Here is a 24,933-nt window from a genome sequence, read left to right as displayed (position 1 = left end):
GAATTTAGGCCTCTGCCACTCCTCTGTGCACATCCTGGCACTTCTCTGCCTGACATACTTAGTGCGTAAATGAGGGGAGTACAATACGCTCCACTACGCTTAAAATAGTTTTTATCTACAACAGCAGCAGGTGTGTACTTTTGGCTGGCCTTTCACAGTATCTAGGCCCTTAAGACTTTAACAGGAACAAAATGGTACACCACTTAAATGTATATGGTATGCACTTATGAGGGGAGGACAATGCGCTCCAGTACGCTTAAAACAATATTTGTCTAAAACACCAGCAGGTGGGTACTTTTGGCTGGCCTTTCACAGTATCTAGGCCCTCAAGACTTTAACTGGAACAAAATGGTACACCACCTAGATGTATGTATGTGGTATGCACTTATGAGGGGAGGACAATGCACTCCAGTAGGCTTAAAACAGTATTTGTCTACAACACCAGCAGGTGTGTACTTTTGCAGGAACAAAATGGTACACCATTTAGATGTACGCACAGGTTACACTTAATAGAGGACAATATGCTTTTTGTGCTATGCTCACCCTAACTGGCTGGTTACTATTAGCTTTTCAGTTGTTGTACACACCAGTGCTGCATCACACAGTCGCTGTGTACTACACCCAAAATTGCACTTTCTCTCTCAATCTCATTCCCTTCCCTATCAGTGCTTCTAGGCTGGATTTGGGCTTGAGGTGAATCGCTGCCGTAAAAAAGCTTTTCTGTGCAACACACTGCTCTCTGTCCCTTTCTGCAATAGAACGCGGATGTGACTGGGAGGCGAATCGCTGCTGTAAAAATGCTTTTCTGTGCAACACACACTGCTCTCTGTCCCTCTCTCTGTCTGCAATAAAAGGCTGATGTGGCTGGCTGCAAAATTGCTGCCGATTATATAGGGCTGTGACATCACAGGGGTGGCTGGCTGCTGATAGCCTGCATTCTACATGTGATTCAGGGTAATCCTGACGACACTTGTTCCCACCTTCCCAGGATTTCTTGCCCCATGTCCTCACATGTGGATCCACCATTTTAGATGCCATGGAGCCTGGACCTCACTAAATGGAGTTAAATGAAACGATTTGCGCATTCTAATCACGGCGTAATTCGCATTCGTTGCGAATCAATGTTTTCCTGAAATTCGTAACTAATTCAGATTCATCAGATGCGATTCGCTCATCCCTACATATCATCATAACTGAGCCTTAAAGGGGCATTCTGGCTTTATACATCTTAGCCCCTATCCTTTGGACAGGGGATAAAATGCCGGGGGGCTGCACAGAGATCGCAGGGGTCCCAGCAGCGGGACCCCTGCGATCTCTGTGCAGAACCCCGGCATTTTGAGCCGGGTGCTGCTACCGAGATGTGATGTCACGCAACATCCCCTCCATTCATGTCTATGGGAGGGAGCATGACGGGGGCATACGAGTCAATCCGATCCAAACCGGACTCGCAATATCTGAAAAGTTCGTTGAGTCCGGTGAACCAAACTTTTCAAAAGTTCGCTCAACTCTACTCAGAACCTAGGCAATAAGACTAATTCTTTAAAGAACTGCAAAGATGTTTATTGTTTCTGCTTCTCTAGTTTTGACTCAGTTTATCATCAAAATACTTTTCTGTCCACTAAATGAACTTTGCCTGCCACCAACCTACTGCTTATACGCCGATGTCTCATCCTTTGGTACCACACATATCTACGTCAGAAGCTGCTATAAATGATAGGTACCAGCCTGGAAGTTCCATTGCTGCTGATGTCCTCACCTTCTTGTGGGGGTTAGGGGTGAAAACCATGGGCTTCTTAGACTCTGCTCCTTGTTGTGGTTTCATGTTACACATTTGGAGCAGAGGATCCACATCGAAAGCACATAGACCTGTTATATGAGGTGTCCCAGCTTCTTCTGGCCTCACCAAGCTTAATTGATAGATCTTTACCTATTTGCCTCCCTAGGGTAGGGAGAACATAGCTGGAACAAACTAGTGGACCTTTGCCCCGTTTTGTCCATTTTTTTAACTTCTGGCAATGAGTGTCCCCTTGTTAGGAAACAGTGGTATAAATATCCATGTGTTACTTATGACAATTAACATAGGTATATTTCATAAAAATAAAAGATGAACATGCTAAGTGTTCCTCAAGGGTTCTACATGGAAATAGATTAACAGCATCTCATTTTTCTCTCTCCCTCCATTGAATAACATGGCCATACACCCATCATTGTAAATATTTACACTCACAAGCTACAGCCATCTTGATTTTGGCTATAAAGAGGTGTAAACCCTACTAACAAAGATTCCATTAGGTGCTGCTCCTTCATGTTCTAAGGAATGTAAACATTTCACTGTATCTGACTATTTTCGGCCATATTTGTCAAAGAAACAAGGGGTCAACTTGAACCACCATCCTACCTGACATAGGAACAAGCTATACCACAACTATGAGGCCTTCAAATGAGAGGTCTAGCACTTAACCTCTTGCTCCCAAAGAGGATTGGGTATCTGGTAATACTTGAGCTTGTTCTGGTTCCGCCTTTTCCATGATTTCCAGAATAGTAGTGGCTATGAATCCTGAGGGCAAGAGTAAATGTGCATAAGGGGAGCCCCACCTTGATTTCCCTATGGGCCCTCTCCTCTATGTCTGTTTCTGCCAGATCTCTTCTAGTTTCAGTAGCTGCTCTCATGTTCCATCATGTCAAAATGTATGTGCTATAGATTAGTGCAAGTAAAGATACATACACATGTTACACATTATCCGCCTGTCTCAATTTGCCTATAGGGTGAAACTTTTTTCCCCCCCTGTAACTCAAGTGATTTTTCCTCATACCAAATAAATCAACAGAATTAGATAATCTCCAGTAACCAGCCCTCGGGCCACTCCAGAAAGCACTTCATAACAAGCAGAAACTATTTTCTAATTTTTTGAAAACAGAATATAGAAACTTTCAGTCTTAGAACCAACGTGACAGTCACATATTACTTGCCCGGAGCAATCTATACTTGTACGATTACAATGAGTGACTATACAAACATGACAATTCATCATCTTACAGAGCAATATGTAGAGGAAGTAGAGAAGAAATTGGACTTTATCTACAAGACTGACCAGCCTGGCAACCATCCCAAACACCTACAACATAAGAAGTTGGAGGTCAGTAACATGCCAAATATTGGGCCCTTCACAACAATTTCAAGACAAGGATGTTGTGGCATGTGTCCAAGGTGCCAGGTGGGACACAAATAAGCCACTATTCTTTTACCAGGGTGTCTAGATACAGGATTAGCGCAGCAAACTAAATCCTTGTCATATGTTTATTTAGAAGAAACAAATCCAAAGCCTGATAAACTTTTATTTTAAAAAATTTCCCCATTATGAGGGGAAGTGAACGTGTAATGATGTTCCCCACCAGTGTTCCATCTTGCAGCTCCTGCCTTCTCTCGCCCCTCAGATGCCATGTAGTTTCCGATTTTTCCTATGGAGCACAGTTTTGTATGGATTGACATCACATGTAGCAAAATTGTCATTTATTTGCAGCCTTAGATATAGCCAGGGCCCAGCAACTTCACGTTAAAACTAAGAAGGTGCCTTATACTTTTCTAAAGGCAGAAAACATTTTTGTCCTGCATGTACTCTGTGTTCTGTGCAGGTCCTTCTTTAGTGCCCAAATAATAAAGTCATATGGTTCCCAAATAACATTACTATACATCCACTAGGGCCAAGGTTAGTAGCATCTCCTCACAAGTCATCAATCATGCAGCCTTAAAGGGGTATTCCAGGAATTTTTTTTATTTGACTTTGCTACAGGGGCTGTAAAGTTAGTGTAGTTCATAATATAGTGTCTGTACCTGTGTGTGACGGTTTTCTCACAATTCTTCTGTGATTTTAACCCCAATATTTATTTTTACCAGCATACAAAATGACTGTTGTCTCTGATTTTTCCCAGATTGCAATGCGGCCGAGACCTGACTCACTAGTCAGCTGATGACAGGGAGCCTGTCTGCTTCAATGGGTGGAGCGATCACTTGGTGGGAAAGAGATCAATCTGCAATTAATGCAACAGCTGTAGGCACCCTGAATGAAAACCACAGGTCTTTTGAATGGATGCAGCTCATTTATGTTTCAATGGGTGGAGTGGCTGATGTGTAGGAGGGAGGAAGATGGAATTGTGGGATTTGTAAAAAAAAGAAAAGTCAAACAGGAAATACAAGTTCACAAAAAGCTAGCCACAGTGTTATGGTAATCTCACAACATAGCCATTTATCCCCAAGACAAGCGCAGATCCTTCCTAAGCATGTCCATTACTGTCTGCGAGGTACATACTAAAATCCCCTTATGGTGGACAATCCGTTTAACAAATATACAGGTTGCACTTGCAGTATCCTGATACCCTTTGAATTTTAGTGGTTGGTTGGGTGAAGGCCCTGCTGTCAGGGTAATACTGTCAGTCAGGTGTGGATAGTCACTTAGTTTAATCTAATATATTATTTATGACCTTTCTTGAAAGGTCCGAAAATTCTAAAAAGTTCAAAATATTCTCTTTCACTAGGTGTTGGTCCTACTATACCTTTTGAGGGAAATTTCAAATGTTTATTTCCTTGAAGTAGTAAAATTAGCATCAAACAATGAGTGAGAATACAAACAAAGAAATGGTCTAGGAGGCGCTGCACAGAAGACTTAGACGCAATAAAGACCCAGGTCAGCACAGGACAATGTATCATTTATTTCAGAACGGACAATGAATTTCGGCACTTTAAAGGGTGCTACGCTGGAAAACATTATTTATTTATTTTTTAAATCAACTGGTGCCAGAAAGTTAAACAGATTTGTAAATGACTTCCATTTAAAAAACTTAATCATTCCAGTACTTATCAGCTGCTGTATGCTCCACAGGAAGTTCTCTTCTTTTTGAATATCCTTTCTGTCTGACCACTTTAGGAACTGTCCAGAGTAGGAGCAAATCCCCATAGCAAACCTCTCCTGCTCTGAACAGTTCCTGACATGGACAGAGGTGGCAGCAGAGAGCACTGTGGTCAGACAGAAAGAAAATTCAAAAAGAAGAAAACTTCCTGTGGAGCATACAGTAGCTGATAGATACCTGAAGGATTAAGATTTTTTTAGTATAAGTAATTTACAAACCAGTTGATTTAAAAAAAAAAAATTAAATAAAAAATGTATTCCAGTGAAGTACCCCTTTAACTTGTGCCATCCTCAGGTCCATAAAAGGGTACCCCAGATAGTAGAGCATACAGAATGGGGTACTGGCAAGGCCGTTTGAAGGAATTTGGGGGCCCCAAGCAAAATGGACATGGAGGCTCCCCCCCCCTTGATGTTCACGCACGTTACGCTATAGGGCCGGCGTCAGGACGTAGTATCGCCGGCCCTTGAATGCTGGGAGCGCGACGTGAGCGATCGTCGATACGAGGCCCCCACATTAGGTGCAGCACAGTTCCCCCCTCCTTAGGTGCGGCAAAGTTCCCCCCACGTTAGGTGCGGCACAGTTCCCCCCACGTTAGGTGCGGCACAGTTCCCCCCACGTTAGGTGCGGCACAGTTCCCCCTAAGTTAGGTGCGGCACAGTTCCCCCCACATTAGGTGCAGCAGAGTTCTCCCCACATTAGGCTATAGTTCCCCCACATTAGATGCAGTATTGTTCTCCCTAAATTAGGCTATAATTCCCCCACATTAGGTACAGTATAGTCCCCCCACATTAGGTGCAGTATAGTTCCCCCACATTAGGTGCAGTATTGTTCCCCACATTAGGTGTAGTATGTTCCCCCACAGACATACAGCCTCCAGGCTGGAGGCTGTATGCCTGTTTACTGCCGTACTTCAGTGCTCCACTGCTCCTCTGATCCGGCCACCATAGCAGTAGGTCCCGGGACTGGAGGAGTGGTGGTCAGAGCACTGAAGCTGATGTGCCGCTGGTCACTTACCATGCTGGCCAGCGCATGTCCTGTTCGCTGCTCCGCTCCTCCGCTTTGCTTTCCAATGGGTGCACGCACGGGATGGGACAATTTCCCTGTTTCCCCCACCCCCCACCCCTGGATCCGCCACTGCATGCATTATATACACACACAATACACTGTACACATTACATACTGTACATGCATGCTTCATACACACACAACATACTGTACACATTACGTACTTTACATGCATGCTTCATACACACAACATACTGTACACATTACATACTGTACATGCATGTTTCATACACACACAGATACTGTACACATTACATACTGTACATGCATGCTTCATACACACACAACATACTGTACACATTACATGCAGTACATGCATGCTTCATACACACACACAGATACTGTACACATTACATACTGTACATGCATGCTTCATACACACACAACCCACTGTACACATTACATACTGTACATGCATCATATACACACATACTGGACACATTACATACTGTACATGCATCATACACACACAACACACTGTACACATTACATACTGTACATGCATTCTTCATACACACACACACACAACACACTGTACACATTACATACTGTACATGCATCATATACACACATACTGGACACATTACATACTGTACATGCTTCATACACACACAACACTCTGTACACATTACATACTGTACATGCATGCTTCATACACACAGATACTGTACACATTACACACTGTACATGCTTCATACACACACAACATACATACTGTACACATTACATACTGTACATGCATGCATCATATACACACAACACGCTGTGCATATTACATACTGTACATGCATCATATACACACACATACTGTACACATTACATACTGTACATGCATTAAACACACACACACTGTACACATTACATACTGTACATGCATTATGCACACACAACATACATACTGTACATGCATGCTTCATACTAGGGATCGACCAATATCGTTTTTTTAGGGCCGATACCGATAATCGGTGGAGGCTAGGGCCGATAGCCGATAACCGAAATTCCAGTATAAGTTATCGGCTATTTATCCCCCCGCAACACTGCTGCAGATCATTGATTTAAAGCGGGCGCTTTAAATCAATGAACTGCAGCGGCTTTTGCGGTGCCATAGACCGCCTCCGCCACCCGCTTCTCTCCCCCTGCCTGTCCGGGGGTCCTGAGTCCTATCACCGCCACCGCAAACGCAGCCCCGGCCCCATTGCCTCCCCCATCCCCGGTTTTATTATTACCTGTTCCCGGGGTCCACTCTACATCTGGCTCCGGTGGCGTCCTCCTGAGCTGTCACTGTGCGCACTGACGGTGACGCAGCAGGAGCCAGAAGTAGCGTGGACCCCGGGCCCGGGAACAGGTAATTATAAAACCGGGGATGGGGGAGGCAATGGGGCCAGGGCGGTGCGGTGGGTCGTGGGGGGCGGTGCGGGGCATTATCGGCTTATCGGCAAGGTAATTGCCAATACCGATAATGCCCAAAATCATGATTATCGGCCGATAATATTGGCCAAACCGATAATCGGTCGATCCCTACTTCATACACACACAACATACTGTACACATTACATACTGTACATGCATTATATACACACACACAACATATTGTACACATGACATACTGTACATACATTATACACACACACACAACATACTGTACACATTACATACTGTACATGCATGCATCATACACACACTGTACACATTACATAATGTACATGCATGCATCATACACACACACACACTGTACACATTACATACTGTACATGCATTATACACACACAACATAAATACTGTACACAATACATACTGTACATGCATGCATCATATACACACAACATACATACTGTACATGCATGCTTCATACACACACAACATACTGTACACATTACATACTATACACATTACATACTGTACATTCATAATGCACACACATACTGTACACATTACATACTGTACATGCATGCTTCATACACACACACACCATACTGTACACATTACATACTGTACATGCATCATACACACACAACACACTGTACACATTACATACTGTACATGCATCATACACACACATACTGTACACATTACATACTGTACATGCATCATACACACATACTGTACACATTATATACTGTACATGCATTATATGCACACACATACTGTACACATTACATATTGTACATGCATCATACACACACAACACACTGTACACATTACATACTGTACATGCATCATACACACACAACACACTGTACACATTACATACAGTACATGCATCATACACACATACTGTACACATTACATACTGTACATGCATCATACACGCATATTGTACACATTACATACTGTACATGCATTATATGCACACAGATACTGTACACATTACATACTGTACATGCATCATACACACACAACACACTGTACACATTACATATTGTACATGCATCATACACACACAACACACTGTACACATTACATACTGTACACGCATCATACACACACATACTGTACACATTACATACTGTACATGCATCATACACACATACTGTACACATTACATACTGTACATGCATTATATGCACACACATGCTGTACACATTACATACTGTACATGCATCATACACACACAACACACTGTACACATTACATACTGTACATGCATCATGCACACACAACACACTGTACACATTACATACTGTACATGCATCATACACACACATACTGTACACATTACATACTGTACATGCATCATACACACATAACGTACACATTACATACTGTACATGCTTCATACACACACAACACACTGTACACATTACATACAGTACATGCTTTATACACACACATACTGTACACATTACATACTGTACATGCTTCATACACACACACACATACTGTACACATTACATACTGTGCATGCTTCATACACACACACATACTATACACATTACATACTGTACATGCTTCATACACACACAACACACTGTACACATTACATACTGTACATGCTTTATACACACACATACTGTACACATTACATACTGTACATGCTTCATACACACACACATACTGTACACATTATATACTGTACATGCTTCATACACACACACATACTATACACATTACATACTGTACATGCTTCATACACACACAACACACTGTACACATTACATACTGTACATGCTTCATACACACAACATACTGTACACATTACATACTGTACATGCTTCATACACACACATACTGTACACATTACATACTGTACATGCATCATACACACACAACATACTGTACATGCTTCATACAAACACATACTGTACACATTACATACTATACATGCTTCATACACACACAGATAGAATAGATCAGTGTTTCCCAACCAGGATGCCTACAGAGGTTGCAAAACTACAACTCCCAGTATGCCCAGACAGCCTTTCGCTGTCCGGGCATGCTGGGAGTTGTAGTTTTGCAACAACTGGAGGCACCCTGGTTGGGAAACACTGGTATAGATACACACATGCACTTTATATAGTGATCCACAGTAGTAACACACACACACACAGGCACAGTACATAGACATACACATATGTACACACACTTATATATCCACACACACACACGCTTATACACATATATACATGCAGGGACACCTACTGTAGTCAGGCCCCATGTTGTACAGCCTCTGCGGTCTCCTTTCCTCACAGCTCTCTCCTCCCCCCTCCCCCTCCTCTTACTCAGACGGCTGAAGGCTGAGAGAAGAGTCGGGGGCTGAGGGAACATACCAAGTGCAGCGGGGGTGGGGGGAGCGTGATTGTGGTGAGGTGAGAAGAACTCCAAAGCTGCAAATGAGTTTATATAAAAAACAATGTCAGACAATCGGGGGCCCTCTTGTTTGACTGGGTGCCTGGGGCCCGGAGCTCAAACTCCAAGAGCACGATTGTTAATCTGGCCCTGGTGATAGGGGGAATCGTTTCAGGACGGGCAAGCACTGGCTGTGCTCGGGGGCCCCCCAGCCAGCTCAGGGCCCCAAGCAATTGCTAGGTTTGCCTGTCCTGTAGCGACGGACCTGGGTACAGGTCCAGAGGTCCTGTGGCTTCAGCGTGTTGCTGTAGTGAAACCGCGGCAGCACGCGTAAACCACAGGACCTTCGAACCAGAGAATTAAACACAAAATGGTTGTCAATTTGCATCCTTGTGCGGAACAATAGTCATATCACTCTGTCAATAACATGACACAACCTTCAAATAGGAGTAATAGCGAGAAGTCATGAGGGCGCTGGAAACACCGTTATTATTTTGGCATGGGGGAGGCAAAGTAAGTGAGGCAGAAAGGCATTTCGAGATGTCATAACCTGAGAAGGGGTTGAAAGAGGAGATGATTTATCATCTGCCGAAGAAGGAACGAGAAAGCATGTTACTGACTAGAATACCGTGTGATTCACAAGACTGTTTTCACATGCTCAAAATGGAAAAAAATGTGACGGAAGTTTCACAACTTTGATTGAACTTGTTGTAACTATTGATATGGAAATGAATCTTCATTTTTGGAACTGGAAGTATCTGGGTAGGATCACTAAATAAAGCACATGCTTATCTGCCGGAACACGCTGGAACAGGCTTGCGATATCCTGTCCTGTATACTGAACACATAACATCCTAATACTATAGTCCCCATCATGGAGAAGCCCAAACAGCTGCATATATTGGCCTTGATTTACTAAAGTCCAACCGACTTTTTTTCTTGGTTTATGCTCCTAACTTTTTGTCGCACCATCCGTGCGACTAATTCTGTGCCCAAATTTTACACCGCACAACCTACACTTTTGAAAACACTCATAGTGTTTTTTATAACAAGAAAATGGGCGTGGTTAACCAAAAAATGGGCGTGATCCCGACAAAAATCTGAAATTACTCGGAGTACTTCCAAAATCACTCCTTAAAAAGCATGAGTTTGGCTCACAGAATAACCGACAGCCAAGAGGATGTGTAAAAACTACCAAAGGCACAGTTTAACATGGTGGGGAGTGCTTAAACAAATTTTTTTTTTCTTCACTGTTTTACAGTTCTACACAAGGATTTTTAGAATATGCAATGCAGTTTTGACTGAACCTGCTGACAAGGGGCTGGATTGCTTTCTAATCACTGATAGATTTCAGCTGTTGTCTTGGCTTTCCTGGCATTTTTGCACCCCTCTTTCTTTATGTGTTTAATACTATTTCCCTGTGTCATTTCACATTATTACACTTAACTAAAATTTTTTGCTTTTTTAGTTTTGATTTCTTTGTACTAAGTGGACTACTTAAGATGTTACCAACATTTGGTGAAAATTTCATGTCAAATGTAGATATTATGTCAACAAGCAAGGATTTCAAAGCAGGGTTATAACTGGAAGCTCATGGGCCCCAATGCTCCACTTTATCTAGCAGGTTGCACACCCTAACATGTGTTTTTTCTTTGTGACATTGGGACCCTTAAGCACAAAAGTCCAGGTGTTACTGCTACTACCCTGCAGCCCCTATTGGTACACTCACTAGTTTCTATGTAGTTTTTAACTTTTTTGTGCTCCCGGTTGTACTGACAAGGTCAGCCTCCTGTTTTCATTTGAATTCAAGTTTCAACTTTCTAAGCAAACATGAAGTAAACCAGAACATAAGTTTGCTTAATATAGGCATAAAAATCCACACTGTTCAATAACAGGACCGAGAGAAATAACAGAAAAACAAGTTTATCCAACTGTTCCAGATTCCAGTGATAGTTACACCATGTGTGAAAAATAACAGAGAAGGTTCCGTCCCTTATTTATTGCAAAGTGCATATTTTCTACTTTTTTACGTGTGTCCTTGTGAAAAATATGTATGAAAATTCAGCTGATAATGAAATGAAGGCAAACAATGTAGTACTAGAAAAAACATGACAGCAGAATACTTACAGGCATTAAAGGGGTACTCCGCCACTAGACATGTTTCCCCCTATCCAAAGGATAGGGGACAACATGTCCAATCAAAGGGGGTACAACCACTGGGGACCCCTGCATTTTCCACTGCGGCACCCCAGTCATCTGGTGCACGGGGCAAACTCCACTTTGTGCCGCCACGCCCTCTCCATTCATGTCTATGGGGGATACGTGTACTAGCCTTTATGCCCCCCCCCCCATAGACATGAATGGAGGGGGCATGGCGTGACATCACCTGTTGCCCATCCCTGACCTGAACCTGGCTACCATTATGGCAAAACTCTGCCTCCCTCGCCCCATGCACTGACTATGATTTCAGCTTGTCACCTTGGTACTGCCACCTGATTTCTCTCTATCCTAAATCTTTGCTTATTTTTTTTTTTTTTTTGTCAAAATATTGAATCTATTGTTCCTATGGTATCTATGGAGACATTTAATTCCAATATCCATGTAAAGTCTACACGCTTAGGCCTAATGCACATGACCATCTTTAGGATACATATAATACGAGAATATTGAATTCAGCTCCCATGAAACTCAATGTGCCATATAAAAAATCAGCAGTATATGTATAGATTCCTGTAATGCTCTATTTACTACACCGCACTGGAGCAAAATCTATGCAATTTACAATACTTCACACAGAATTAAACAAACTACAATACAGTGTGTACATTGTGCCCCACATTATGGACTAAAAAGCTGAAGGCTTAAAGGGGTACTCCGCCCCTAGACATCTTATCCCCTGTCCAAAGGATAGGGGATAAGATGTCTGATTGAGGGGATCCTGCCGCTTGGGACCCCCATTTCCTGCCACAGCACCCCCATTTCTCATCTGTACAGAGCGAGGATCACTCTGTGGCTGATGAAGGGCGATACAGGGGACGGAGTATTGTGATGTCATGGCGCCGCCCCTCCTGATGTCACACCCCACCCCCTCAATGCAAGTCTATGGAAGGGGGCGTGACGGCCAACCCTTTATGTGGTGGTCAACACTCCTCCATTCAAGAGAAGAGCGGGCCACCGTATAGAAGATTGTGATGGGTCCCAGTGGTCGGACTCCCCGCGATCTGACACTTATCGCTTATATGTTTTTTGATACTGTATAACTTCTTTAATGGGGTATTCCAGGAAAAAAACAGGATAGGGGATAAGTTTTTCATTGCGGGGTGTCCGACCGCTGGGACCCCCCGCGATCTCCCTAACGGGGCGCCGCCATTAGCGCTCATGGTGAGCGCTAAGGTGCGTAGCATTGACCTAGAGGTCAACGGTGACGCCCCGTCTCCTCCCCGTCCCCATACAGTTCTATGGGGGAGGTGGGGAGGTACGAACGCTGCCTTCCCGCCTCTCCCATAGCGACGTATGGAGGAGGTGTGCCGGCTGCAACGTCATGCTGCGGCCGGCACGCCCCCTGCACGGGACAGCCGCGGCCCCGTACAGGAGATCACAGGGGGTCCCAGCGGTCGGACCCCCCACGATCAAACACTTATCCCCTATCCTGTGGATAGGGGATAAGTGCTAATCACGCTGCAGATGTCCTTTAACAGACTCCCTATGGTATTTTTACTGTACTCCACCAGTGTCACTAAGGGTTTTCTGGTTTAGAAAGCCTATCTTCATATACCCTATATACACAAGGTTATAAAGAGGGTTTGTCATGACCTACCCATTATTTAATGGGCATCTCTGTGCCTTACATCTTTTTCCCTGTAGTAGGAACATCAGTCACCAGTTGGTCACACCAAAAAAGGAATCCCAAACTTAACCCTAGGAGCAGGAAGTATTAGAAATTTCAAGCATTTATATAAAAGTCAGGACCAGACTCTTCATTGGATTTTACAGTACTCTGTCAGCACATCAACACCAATAGAAATCATGTGACTTAACACATTAATTCACACTAAGTTAATAGAAATAAAGTGTCACTTATCGTCATTACTGGTATTAGAGCTTCTCATAAAGGTGACTGTATTATCATCTTCTCTACCAGATTACAGCCATTCACAATATGAATCATCGACTCATGGTGAAGAATTTCTGTCTACCCAGTTATACTCTCCGCTTGTCGCAAACAATCATTTCCCATGACAAAGTTTCACATGTGACAAACAACTAGAATTCTTAGTTCAAAGAATTAATTGTACTTTTTCTGCCTCAAAAAGAAAAATATTATGTACATTTTTATTTTTCTGAACAGTAAGCACATAGACAATTTTTTTAGGAATCTGATATCTTTATATTTCTTTAAAGGGGTTGTGCACTGCCCTGACTTTCGGAGCTCCGCTCGCAGCGTCCGGAAGTTCATTACTCCGAATGCTGTGTGCGGGCTTCCGTGACGTCTCGCCCGCCTCCTCTACCAAAGTCTATGGGAAGGGAGCGTGACAGCGGTCGCGCCTCCTTCCCATAGATTTTCGTTGAGGGGGCGGGTGAGACGTCACGAGGGGGCGGGCGAGACGTCACGAGGGCCCGGGCATGACATCACGCCCGGCGGCCGTGAACACGGAAGCCCGCACACAGCGTTCGGAGTAATGAACTTCCGGACGCTGCGAGCGGACCTCCGAAAGTCAGGGCAGTGAACAACCCCTTTAAGTATATATTATGCTCTGGTTAATGTATATATATATATATATATATATATATATATATATATTATTATTTTGTTTTTGTTTTTTGTTTTCTTTTTTAACCAGAGCATCATAGAATTTTTTTAAACACTTTTAAAGAAGTAATAAAAACATGGCTGATTTCTTCTATAAAATCCTCACCGCACCTATCCCTGGGTTGTATTTGGTGTAAAGACTCTATTGATGCTATACCATGCACAACCTGTGAACCTTCTCTTACCAGGTTTAAAACTTTGAGGGGCAAGAAGTCAAAAACTTTATTGTATGGATGAAACCTTGAACCTTTGTCCTACCAACAACACTCAACCACAGGACAGGTGATAAATGTATGATAGGTGGAAGTCCAACCGCTGAGACCCCAAGCGATCTTGAGAATGGGGGTCTTGAGTCTCCTGTCTGACTTGAGGTCACATATGCTCATCGCTGTTGTATTCACTATGGGACTGCCTCTCAGTCTTCATGAGTCCCATAGACAATGTATGGAGGGGCGGCGTCATTCAGACTTTGGACCTCTATTCTCAAGATTGCTTGGGGTTCTGGCAGTTGGACATCTACCTAACATTCATTTATTATAAATGGTGAGACAACTCTTTAAGAGTAGGGTCACACAGCGCATACACAATGTTTTCACTCTGTGCAAAATCTGCTGCACAGAGGGAAATACGCTTTATATTCTCCTATCAGTGCACACAGGGTATCCGCGGCAGTCCTTTATGTGAAGTGTTTGGAGGTGGTACCGGCGCGCCTTAAAAACTCACTGCGTACACAAAGCTGCCGCCGGGTAACCCTGTGCATCTGCTCATAGGAGAATACGCAGCATATTTCCCGCTGTGCAGCAGATTTTTCGCAGCATGAAATATACTGCATATATGCTACATGGAACCCTATGCTAAAAGTCAATAATTTTGCCCAAAACCCATTTAATCCACCATTGATGCTTTTTTTTCACTTTAATGTGTCAAGGTTTGGAAAAGGGTGAGGTTTTTTAACATTTTTTTTATATATATTTTCTTAGGCCACATAATACAAAATATAAAAAAAAGATCCTGTTGGGCCTCTATAAGGGAAGGAAACATCAATTTTTTAAGCAGCCAATGAAGCACTTTGGGGGATATTTATCAGGTTGTCTATGTCCTGCATCAATATAGACCAAACTACAGAGGGTTAGGCCGGTCTATTGTGCACCTAATTTATCAAAGGTCGCACAGTTCTTGATAAATTCTACGCACGGACGCTTTAGACTGTATTTAAACCTGCTCCTGTATGGTCTGACATTTCGGCGTACTTTCAGCATAATCCTCTAGAGCAAAAGTCTCAAAAAAGTCGCACATATTTAGACTGTGACTTTCTGTGCGACAAATTTAGACAGAAAAAAACAGTCTATATATCCCCCTTTGTCTTTGTCAGGGTATTTAGATATATGGATAGGACAGAAAGCTAGGGAAGTCTTGTGTGAAGTCTGATCCGAGGTATCTTTTTTAGAGATGAGTGAACCTCCCATAATCCGTTTCGAGTTGATTTGCTCAAATCAGCAGATTTTAATTTGACAGCTGATCTAGATTCAACAGTTCCGGACAGGGGCAGGGATTCCTATCAAAGGCAGGAGTCCCTGCTTCTGTAAAGTACACTGTGTAGCCATTCACATTTTACTGGGCTGGATGTGGAGCACCCAATACAACAAGTTTACTAGTGAGTGAGTATTACCTCTAGGTTGGCTCACTGTACAAGAGCATGGACTTCTGTCTTTAACTAAAGTCCCTGATCCTGTATATAATTCCTGTGGTGCACTATGCTATTGGAGTAGGATGCCATGAAAAGTACATACAAGAACAGGGATTTAAAGGGAACCTGTCATGCTTGATTGACACACTGAGTGCCGAGCTCTTCATGAAACGCACAAGTTATTAGGAGGAGGGTGGTGGCAGCATGACTACATGTGCTGCAGACCACCTTTAAAACTACCTACATGGTAGCGGGGAGCAATGGTTTAAGTTGTTTTTTCCCTACTGCACAATAGAAGAAATGTATGGGCATTATATCCAAATGCTGTGCCCGTCATCTACAAGGTAGTGGGTTTATAGGGATTAGAGGATCTGACAGGTTCCCTTTAAGGTACAAATTTGCAAATCTTAACTGAGTGGCCAGGCATATCATGTATGCTTTGCTGATCCCTGTATAGGAGAAGGTACTGTACATCATTAACCAGAAACAAATCTAGGAAAATTGTACTTTAGACCAGTCTGGACTTTTGTTAAAATTTTAAACAAATTTGTTAGTTTAGAATCAATTCACTGATCTCCAATCCTTATATTTATGTAAAAAGAACACATTATAATATGTTAACCCTATCACCTTATAACCCCAACTCTTTTCATAATAAAATGCTAGAGACCCTGAGTAGTTCCTTCGTGTCACATTTTGTTATTATGTCTTATATAACATGATCCTAATGGAAAACTTCCCTGACATCTATCTAGATCTTTAGCGTAGAAGAGCTCTACAAAGTTACATCACAGCTAAAATAGAATTCCGAAGCAAACAAAAAATATCTCATTTAATGTAAGTCTGGCTTCTTCACAAAACCTAAAATTTAATAAGGACCTAACCTAAACACCAGCCCAAGGAAATCTAGATTACAGGCTATTTAGGAGAAACATATGTGCTTCCATGTAACTGTAGCTGACTTGTCCTCTGTCTGTGTTTACACATAATCTGTAATAGGTACTTTACAACGGAAAGTCGTTCTTAAGAAAATCATTGTAATAATAAAGCATTAAGTAATAGCATGTAATTACACAATCACACAACTCAGAACAATTCACGAATAAGTGATGGGTGATACAACTCTGTGGAATGAGCAATCGGAAAACTTACGCCCCACGGTTCACCCAAGAGGCAAATATCCGCTGAACTCTTCATGATCATTTATCGGCATAGATCCAAGTGGCCTAAGACGCGAAGGATAATCTCCCATGAATGATGGAAAAGCCCCCGCTTGGTCTATTGTTTGCCACATTTCTGTTGGGAACGTTTTGGGAACAATGACTTCAGTTTACATATAAGTTGGCAGAATCTGTGGACATAATCTCCTAAAGGAGATCTCTGGCAAAAAAAATAACTTACCCCCTATCCACAGGATAGGGGATAAGTAGCTGATCACAGGGGTCCGCCTGCTGGTTCCCCCCCCCCCACACACAATTACCGAGACGAGATGAGACCCTGCACTCATTGAGGAGCATGTGCTGGCATGCACTCCATTCATTCCTATGGGAGCTCTGAAAAGATCCAAGTACAGCTCTCAGGCATCATGGGCACTCCCTTAGGAATGAATGGAGCGTGTGGGGTAGACAACACATGCTTCTCAGCGACAGATGCTAATCAGCTACTTATCCCCTATCCAGTGGATAAGGAATAAGTTATTTTTTGCGAGGGTACTCCTTTAAAGGGGTATTCCACTGGCCAGCATTCAGAACATTTAGTGATGTCCCCCTCGTGATGTCATGCCACGCCCCTCAATGCTCGTGATGGCCGCCATGCCCCCCTTCTATAGACTTGCATTGAGGGGGTGTGGTGGGATGTCATGAGGGGGCGTGGCCATCCCCCGCAGCATGCACACAGCATTCGGAACTAAATGTTCCGAACGTTGGCCAGTGGAGTACCCCTTTAATACCTAGTAAATGTCCACTTTTTATCACTGTGTTGTTTTAGGTCCATCACTTTGTACAGATTAATTTCCCAATACATCCTGATAAAGTTTAACCCCTTAAGGATCAAGCCCATTTTCACCTTAAGGACCAGAGCGTTTTTTGCAAATCTTGCTTATAAGGAAAATAGACATATCAAATAAATTATATATTGATTCACATATACAATTTGTCTACTTTATATTTTCATCATAAAGTTGACATGTTTTTACTTTTGGAAGATACCAGAGGGCTTCAAAGTTAAGCAGCAATTATCCAATTTTTGTCAACATTTTCAAAATCAGAATTTTTCAGAGACCAGTTAAATTTTGAAGTGGATTTGAAGGGCCTTCATATTAGAAATACCCCATAAATTACCCCATTATAAAAAAAAAAATCACCCCTCAAAGTATTCAAAATGACATTCAGAAAGTGTGTTAACCCTTTAGGTGTTTGACAGGAATAGCAGCAAAATGAAGGAGAAAATTCAAAATCTTAATTTTTTTACAATCGCATGTTCTTGTAGACCCAGTTTTTTTTTAATTTTACAAGGAGTAAAATGAGAAAAAGCCCCTGAAATTTTTTAACCCAATTTCTCTCGAGTAAGAAAATACCTCATATGTGTATGTAAAGTGTTCGGCGGGCGCAGTAGAGGGCTCAGAAGGGAAGGCGGGATAAGGAGACTTTGGAGAGTGAGTTTTTCTGAAATGGTTTTTGGGGGGCATGTCACATTTAGGAAGCCCCCATGTTGCCAGAACAGCAAAAAGAAAACAAAAAAACAAAAAAAACAACATGGCATACTATTTTGGAAATTACACCCCTCAAGGAACTTAACAAGGGGTACAGGGAGCCTTAACACCCCACAGGTGTTTGACGGCTTTTTGTTAAAGTTGGATGTGTAAATTTTATTTTTTTTTTCACAAAAATGCTGGTTTTCCCCCAAATTTTACATTTTTACAAGGGTTAATGGGACAAAATGCCCCCCAAAATTTGTAACCCCATGTGTGGACATCAAGTGCTCTGCAGGTGCACTACAGTGCTCAGAAGAGAAGGAGTCACATTTGGCTTTTGGAAAACAAATTTTGCTGAAATGTTTTTTGGGGGGCATGTCCCATTTAGGAACCGCTATGGTGCCAGAAAAGCAAAAAAAAAAAACACATGGCATACTAATTTGGAAACTACACCCCTCATGGAACGTAACAAGGGGTATTGTGAGCCTTAACACCCCACAGGTGTTTGACAAATTTCCGCTAAAGTTGGACATGAAAATGAAAAATTTTATTTTTTTTACTAAATTGCTGCTGTTACCCCAAATTTTTCATTTTCACAAGGGGTAATAGGTGAAAAAGCCTCCCAAAATTTGTAACCCCATTTCTTCTGAGTATGGAAATATCCCATATGTGGATGTAGAAGTGCTCTGCGGGCGAACTACAATGCTCAAAAGAGAAGTAGCACCATTGAGCTTGTGGAGAGAGAATTTGGAATAGAAGTCGGGGGCCATGTGTGTTTACAAAGCCCCCATAGTGCCAGAACAGTGGACCCCATTTTGGAAACTACACCCCTCACAGAATTTAATAAGGGGAGCAGTGAGCATTTTCACCCCACTGGCATTGACAGATCTTTGGAACAGTGGGCTGTGCAAACACCTGTGGGGGGGGGGGGGGGGGGGGTCCGCTGTTTTGGCACCATGGGGGCTTCAATTTCGGACACATTCTCATTCTCCGGGCCGGAAGAAGCCAGCCTCCCTGGCGAAACGTCGGGCAGTAAGGACTCGCCATTTACCGTTATTTTAACCACTGGTTATTTATCTTTGTATAACATTATGTTTCTTTAAGGCTGGGTCCACACTACGTTTTGTCCCATACGGGAGCGCATACGGCAGGGGGGAGCTAAAAGCTCGCGCTCCCGTATGTTACCGTATGCGCTCCCGTATGTCATTCATTTCAATGAGCCGACCGGAGTGAAACGTTCGGTCCGGTCGGCTCATTTTTGCGCCGTATGCACTTTTACAACCGGACCTAAAACTGTGGTCAACCACGGTTTTAGGTCCGGTTGTAAAAGCGCATACGGCGCAAAAATGAGCCGACCGGACCGAACGTTTCACTCCGGTCGGCTCATTGAAATGAATGACATACGGGAGCGCATACGGTCACATACGGGAGCGCGAGCTTTTAGCTCCCCCCTGCCGTATGCGCTCCCGTATGGGACAAAACGTAGTGTGGACCCAGCCTAACACTTGATGTATAACTATTATGTGCACTGACACTGTTATTATGTAATTTGCTGCTATTAGATTGAGCGAGTTCTTACTTCTTGTTCCAGCATAATGCTGGCTTGGTCTCTTGACTCCTGCTATCAGGAATATATGTTTGTTGTATCTTTTAAGCTATTTTAAATTAGCTCTTTAATAAAGTTTAAAATTTTGATATCTCATAAACGCTTTTGTTCTGTTGCTTAAATGGGGTACTCCGCCCCTAGACATCTTATCCCCTATCCAAAGGATAGGGGATAAGATGTCAGATCGCCAGGGTCCCGCTGCTGGGGACCCCGGGGATCGCTGCTGCAGCACCCCGCTATCATTACTGCGCAGAGCGAGATCGCTCTGCACGTAATGACGGGCAATACAGGGGCCGGAGCATCGTTACGTCACGGCTCCGCCCCTCGTGATGTCACGGCCCGCCCCGTCAATACAAGTCTATGGGAGGGGGAGTGGCGGTCGTCACGCCCCCTGTCATAGACTTGCATTAAGGGGACGGGCCGTGATGTCATGAGGGGCGGATCCATGACGTCACGCTGCTCTGGCCCCTGTATCGACCGTCATTACGCACAGAGCGAACTCACTCTGTGCAGTAATGATGGCAGGGGGCCGCAGTGGCGATCCCCGGGGTCCCCAGCAGCGGAGCCGCGGCGATCTAACATCTTATCCCCTATCCTTTGGAGTACCCCTTTAATCATTTATTGTTAGCGTGAGATTTTGTTATTCTCATAGGGAATATCTTGTGTTTCTCATTCCGTGAGGGGTGTAGTTTCCAAAATGGGGTCACATGTGGGTATTTCTTTCTTTGCATTTATGTCAGAACCTCTGTAAAATCGGTCACCCCTGTGCAAATGTACATGGTGCTCTCAAGTGTACATGACGCTCTCACTTCTGAGCCCTGTTGTGCGCCCGCAGAGCATTTTACACCCACATATGGGGTATTTCTGTACTTTTTTTTTCCTTTTACCACTTGTGAAAATTAAAACTATGGGGCAACACCAGCATGTTAGTGTAAAGAATACCATTTTTTTACACTAACATGCTGGTGTAGACCCCAACTTTACCTTTTAATAAGGGGTAAAAGAAGAAAAAGCCCCCCAAAATTTGTAACGCAATTTCTCCCAAGTACGGAAATGCCCCATATGTGGCACTAAGCTGTTGCCTTGAAATACGACAAGGCTCCAAAGCAAGAGCAAGAGCAGTGTTTCCCAAACAGGGTGTCTCCAGCTGTTGCAAAACTCCCAGCATGCCTTGACAGTCAGTGGCTGTCCGACAATATTGGGAGTTGTTTTTCAACAGCTGGAGGCTCCGTTTTGGAAACAGTGCCGTACAAGATGTTTTTTATTCTTATTTGGGGGGGGGGGGGTCTGTGTAGGGGTGTATATGTAGTGTTTTACTTTTTATTTTTTGTAAGTGTAGTGTAGTGTTTTTAGGGTACATTCACGCGGGAGGGGGTTTACAGTGAGTTTGAGCTTGGAGTTTGAGCTGCTGCAGTACATTCACATGGGGGGGCAAACCTCCAGCTGTTTCAAAACGACTACTCCTAGCATGCGCTGACAGACCATACATGCTGGGAGTTGTAGTTATGCAACAGCTGGAGGCACATTGGTTGCAAAACACTGAGAGTTTGTTACTTAACTCAGTGTTTCGCAACCTCCAGCTAACTCAGTGTTTCGCAACCAGTGTGCCTCCAGCTGTTGCAAAACTAGAACTCCCAGCATTTACAGTCTCTCAGTGCATGCTGGGAGTTGTATTTTTGCAACAGCTGAAGGCACACTGGTTGCGAAACACTGAGTTATGACACAAACTATGTTTCACAACCAATGTGTCTTCAGCTGTTGCAAAACTGCAACACTCAGCATGCATTGACAGTCGAAGGGCATGCTTCAGCATGTCCTTTGGCTCTCCGTGCATGCTGGGAGTTGTAGTTATGCAACAGCTGGATGCACAATTTTTCATAGAAAAAATGTGCCTCCAGCTGTTGCATAACTACAACCCCCAGCATGCACAGACTACCAAAAGGCATGCTAGGAGTTGTAGTTGGAACTCCAGCTGTTGCAAAACTACAACTCCCAGCATGCCCTTTGGCTGTGCATGCTGAGAGTTGTTGTTAAGCAACAGCAGGAGGTGAACAGGCCTCACCTCCTGCTGTATCCTGCCGCCTGCACTGCTGGAACCGCCGCCACTGCTGCCACCATTCCTGCTGCTCCTGTCCGCCGCCGCCGCTCCTGAGGGGACCCCCACTGGGCCAGGGAGAGGTAGGAGACCCCCGCCGGCCCAGCAGGGTAGTAATTGGTCGGTCGTTCTGACCGATCAATCACGTGCCACCTCACTCCTGCTGGGTAAGGGTGAATGGGGCTGTCTTGGACAGCCCCATTCAGCCTTTTTTTCCGGGTCACCGGAGACCCAATTGACCTGGAATCACCGTAAATCGCCAGTATGAATTGACCCCTCCCCCAGGTGTTTCAGCAGGCATCCTGGTCCAGTCCCTGCCCAGGGCGTGGCGGGGACCGAAATTCCCACGGGTGTACATGTACGCCCTGTATCCATAACTACCAGGACATCAGGGCGCACCTGTATGCCCTGTGTCCTTAACGGGTTAAAGGGGTAGTTAGGGGAAATGAACTTATCAGACACTTATCCCCTATCTACTTACGCATCCTTGGCGCTCTCCAGCCCTCACCTTCTTGGACGAGCGCAAGTGATAGCCAGTTCAGCCAATCACCAGCTGAGGAGGGACATCTCTGTGGTCGGTCACAATAATGGCTTCCTCTCAGGCACGTGCACAGACATTTTGGTGGGCAGGAGTTCAAGTAGAAAAAAGGGCACTTATTATTATTAAATAAGTATATAAAAGTTTGTAAAAACGTTACATTTGTTAACACAACACAATTCCTGAGGTAAGGGACCTCCGGCGGAATGGGACCTGTATCACTCTGCAGAGGTCCCAATCAGTGAGGGGATCATAGGGCATGTGCATTAAAAGGGCAGGGGCTCAAGCCCCCTTTTGATGTGTGCACATCCCTGCTCCCTGTACTCAGATGCCCCTTAGGGCTTAAAGGAATACTGAAAAGGAAAATAGGGGATAAGTTATAGATTGCGGCAGGAAGCAATGGGGGAACGTAGGAAGGTGAGTTAAAGTTATTTTTTTTACGTTTTTGCCCGAGGGTAAGTAGGCTTTTAAAGGCATAGAGCACACAAAAGACCAGACAACAACTAAAATCTGGCATGGATTTATTTATTTGGCAAAAACTTTAAACCTACTGTCAAAACATAGTGGTAAGTGATATGGTTGAAGTTAATGCATGTACAGTGATCCCTCAACTTACAATGGCCTCAACATACAATAGTTTCAACATACAATGGTCTTTTCTGGACCATTGTAAGTTGGAACCAGACTCAACATACAATGAAAATCTGGACAAAGACAGTCCAGATCTGTGAAACTTGTCAATGGCCGAGAGAACTGACCAATCAGAATGGGCAATTTACTGGTAAAAATCCCTGTATTACTGAAGTGTATGCACTGACTGGTGTCTGGTAGCGCCCCCTACAGTACAGGGAGGTATTACATGTTCTGTACACTTTACCTGTGCCAGGGTTACCTGCTCTTTTGGACACCAGGTGAGGGCGACTCCATGTTACTTTTTTAGGACATTGCGTGTACTGTACAGGACCCCGAAGAAGCTCCTGTCCTCTACATAGATCAGTGTTTCCCAAGCAGGGTGCCCCCAGCTGTTGCAAAACTACAATTCCCAGCATGCCCGGACAGCCTTTGGCTGTCCGGGCATGCTGGGAGTTGTAGTTTTGCAACAGCTAGAGGCTCCCTGCTTGGGAAATACTGACATAGACAGTGATTACAGCTCCCAGCAGATCTTTATTACTTTTATATGGAAGGATTTGCTTTATCTATATTAGTTATCTTCTTATTTTTTCTTTAATCCTCACTTTTTCCAATTTTTGAATGACATTTTGGGGCTTTAGAACCAATTACCAGGTTTCCATAGAGTTCTGGTCTCAACATACAATGGATTCAACATACAATGGTCGTCCCGGAACCAATTAATATTGTAACTTGAGGGACCACTGTATATCACTAGGGAAGAATACTTCCATAATATAAACATAAGTTGAATCTTAGCATTTTGCAATTTCCTAATAGAGCGCTAATATTTTGCAAGCCACATAATCTCACCTACAGACATATAACTAGAGGAGTTAAGCATTTGCTTTACCACAGATTTCCCAGCATGCATTTTCTTAAGCTACTAACACCAGTTCTGGGCAAACATGCAAATGAGAATAGTCGCTGTGTTACTTGAATTAGTTTCCTCCCTCTGTGACCACAACCTATTTAGCTGATATATGTGTAATATATTCTTTTCAGATAATTAGAGTTTAGAAAAAGCCCATTGGTTATGTTTGCATAGAAGATACTAGAGGGGGGGAAAAAAAGTAGCAT

This window comes from Hyla sarda, chromosome 3 (genome assembly GCF_029499605.1).
Source record: "Hyla sarda isolate aHylSar1 chromosome 3, aHylSar1.hap1, whole genome shotgun sequence".
Lineage (NCBI taxonomy): Eukaryota > Metazoa > Chordata > Amphibia > Anura > Hylidae > Hyla > Hyla sarda.
The sequence above is the reverse complement of the archived record's forward strand: the minus strand, read 5'-3'. Positions refer to the sequence as shown.